Raw genomic sequence first — 3,841 nt, forward strand, 5'->3', positions numbered from 1 at the left:
TAGGATACATATATTCCCCATTGCCATAGAGCTGATTCTGACTCATAGCGACCCTACAGGACAGGGTAGAACTGCCCCATAGGGTTTCCAAGGAGCAGCTGGTGAATTTGAACCAAAGACCTTTTGGTTAGCAGTCTGAGCTCTTAACCACTGCACCACTAGGGCTCTGCTTATAATAATAGTTCCTTGAATTTGAATAACATTGTGAGAAAGACTCACATCCATTATTTTAGTATGTTCTCACATCTCTATGAAACCGGGAGGCATAAATTTTCCTCACAGGTAAGTAGAAGTCTAGGTTAAATGATTGTTCTTCATCATTATTTATTCTAGGCCAGTTCTACAATTTTTACTAACCATGTAGTGGGCACAATGAACACAAATTATTAATTTCTAATAAAAGAATGTCCTTCCTAAAGGCTTATTGTTGATAGGTTAAAATAATGATGTGGAACTAGGAAATAAAACTTCTGACACCTTTACATTGCTGGCATGAGTTTTAAGGTTTTATCATAAGTAGCTATTTTCAAAACTGAAGTTCAGCATACTGGAAAAGTCAATTTTGGGCTATCTGTTTGGGGATTGTTTATACTTGGTGGATTAGTATAAGACAGTCGCTGGTTTATTCCAAGGTTCTCACTGGGGACATTTGAAGGTTAGTATGTACCTCCAGATTGCAAAATAGTATTAATATCAAACTCAACACAATGGAAAGGTCCTTTGATTATTAGACTATTGTTTAACTCCTCAATGGGGAGAATTGAGAGCTGATTTTGTGAAAAATGGTACATTAAGAAACTTATTTAAGGTTTACAAACGTATTAGAGAACAAATAGCCAGTCTTAAAATTGTCTGCTTCATTTTTTTTTCTCTGCTTTGCCTGTTTTACAGTCTTTCTTATCCTTTTCCTGCCAGAGGCTCAAGGCCCAAGGTTTTATTCATTGCTTCTACTTTCCATAAACAATTTTCCAGTCGGTTCTGTCAATAAGACAAGCAATAAGTAGTTGATTGGTTGATTTTTAAGAAATTTAAATCTGGAAAAGTATTACATTTTCTCACCAAAATTCAATCATCCTAATCTTTGAGGTTGTCGCTATATTTGCTCTAGTGACTAGACGAGAAGCTCTAGACTAAACCTTCTCGATTTCCTCAATTTTTTTTTTTTTTTTTTGGTAGAGATAGAGATAGTCAATGCCTCCAGGAACTTTTATTAAAGAAATTAAGTAGCCAACTTAGTTTTTTATTTTTCTCTAGATGGCCTAATCCCAAATCTTTAAACATGTTTTATACTCTTTCCTTTTCAGTACTCTTCAATTTAAAATATCTTAAAAAATACACCCAACTATATGATTGATTCAGATTTAACTGTAATTCATTATACCTTTCAATTTTTTTAATCTAAATGTGTAAACCCCTGAAGGGCAGGGTCTTAGCTTATTCCATACTCCTGTTTATACTTCTACCACCTAGAAAGTACCTGGAACCTTCATAATAGGAGCTTCATACATGGTTATTTGCTTAATGAATAAATTAATAGTGGTCCATACTTGTATTTTTTTAATAGTGACAGTAAACTATTTAAGCATTGATTTGTATAAATGTTAGAAAAGTTAGTAACAATGGTAACAAAACAATACTAATTGTTTTACAGCGCCGAGGGCTGCAGCTGTTATTGTGGCATAATAATGTGTACTGAAGATAATGGGAAAGCTATCTCAACCTCATCTTAGTTTATGTTCTATCACCTTATTTACCCTGTCCTTTGACGTCTGAGTAGAACAGCAATTGCTGTTAATGAGTAGTCTTTCATAGGTATCGCCTTTTCCCACCTGATTACCTTTTTAAAAGACTGCCACCATTCTTAGAACAAAATATCACGCTTGGTGAGGGCAACGAGATCCTAACCCTTAACCCAAGGAGACTTTTTATATTGTACCATAACTTCCCATATCTTACCAAATCAGGCTTTGATTCTGTGCAGATTATTCCCATCCTGTTACTTAACTAGGAGGATTTTGCAGCCTTTAAGAAGAAAGCAATCATTGAGTTTATTCTTCAAAGTTAATGACAGGTTTTTGCTTAACATTTTAAATGGTATCTAAAGTGCCGTTAAATTTAAAGAGTGAATTTTGGGTTGCTAGTCCAGTGGTTAGGAACTTTATACATGTCGTATTTCATGGGTAGACATGATGAATTGTAACTTATTTATAGTGTCCTCAACAATTTTCCTTGGGGTTGGGGAGTGGGGTCAGGCTATTTAAAGGTTAGCTCTGTCAAGTTCAAAGCTAACTTAGATGGTGAGATACTGGATCAGATGTGTGACTGGGTTTTTCACCCACTGAGGGGCATTGTGAGAGGGCTTTGCTTTTGAATCCTTGCCTCTGCCTTTGCAATCCTTGTATAATTGCTAGCAAATGATTCAACATTTTTGCATCTGTTTCCTTATTTGCAAAAGGGGAATAATAATAGTACCTCCGTCATAAGTTTGTTGAGCTTGAAATGAGATACTTTGCTTAAAGTGCTCAGTTGGCACTCAATACAGACCAGATAGTATTATTATTATTTCATTTCTATGAGCTGTCTCTACATCATTTGTTAGAAATCTGCCCAATTTTGGCCAGGAATTACCCAGCCTGAGGACTATTGCAGGGTCTTTTCCCAAGGACTTCCCCTCCTTTCCTCTTCTTCCTCTTCTTCCTTTCCAACTGGCAGTGGTGTGGAGTGTAATCTCCCTAATTTGTTGCCTTTTTCATTGACGGGGAGCTGTGGCTGCTAACCAAAAGGCTGGCAGTTCAAATCCACCAGCTGCTCCTTGGAAACCCTGTGGGGCAGTTCCACTCCGTCCTGTAGGGTCGCTATGAGTCGGAATCCACTCGACGGCAATGGGTATTTTTTTTTTTGGTTTTTTCATTTACAGAGTTTCAGTGTTACTTGTTAAGAGGAAATAGAGTTTAATGAGCATGGGGAAGTGAAAAAGCTTAAATACTACAGAGTTTTTACAGTTACGATCTCCTGTATGGTTCTTGCCTCCCTTTCACAAATGTCCTCATTTCATTTAAACTTCACCTTCTGCCATGAAAACCCTCTTCCAGGAGGGTGAGTACAGAGGGTAGTGGGCTTGGTCTATCTATTATAGATATCTGCTTAATCCGGGAATGGTCCCCTTGGGGGAATTCCTTTGCTAACACAGCACATACCCTGTTATATTATTAAATTCTCAAATTCATAAAGTGCTTTTGGTGGCTTAGTATAGGATTTCTAATTTTACAAAAAATGTGTCACTGCAATTTGGTAGGATGTCTATATTGAGAAAGTCTGTGAAATTTATTCTAGCTTTTGTAAGGATATTGTTGAGAATGTTCTTCATTCCATTTGCTGTCCTCTTAGAAAACTCCTGGAAAAAAATCCTATACTGATTTAGTATCAGTTGATTATTGACTTATTTTCCTAAGGAGTTGTTCTATTTATTTTAGAACTTGTACTGTATGTAACAGATGAAGCTCATCTTTTTTGACTTTCTGCCTTTTTTTTTTTGCTTGTCCTTTTTTTCTTTCTTCTTTTGCTTTTATATTTTGATTTAGTGACTTTGTGTTTTAAATATCTTTGTAAGCTACCTTAAGTATTTCCTAAAACCAAGGTTGTGCATAAAAGCTGTAACATTTAGAAGTATTCATACTGTATCATCTTAAACATCTTTCATTTCCTCACAGTAATTAGTTATCATTTATTCAGCTCTATGTACCACACACATAGAATGTGTGGAATCCCTGGGTGGTACAAACATTTCACATGAAAGGTGGGAGGTTCCAGTCTACCCAGAGACACCTGGGAATAAAGGCCT

Source organism: Trichechus manatus, unplaced genomic scaffold (genome assembly GCF_000243295.1).
Source record: "Trichechus manatus latirostris isolate Lorelei unplaced genomic scaffold, TriManLat1.0 scaffold00032, whole genome shotgun sequence".
NCBI classification, from domain to species: Eukaryota; Metazoa; Chordata; class Mammalia; order Sirenia; family Trichechidae; genus Trichechus; species Trichechus manatus.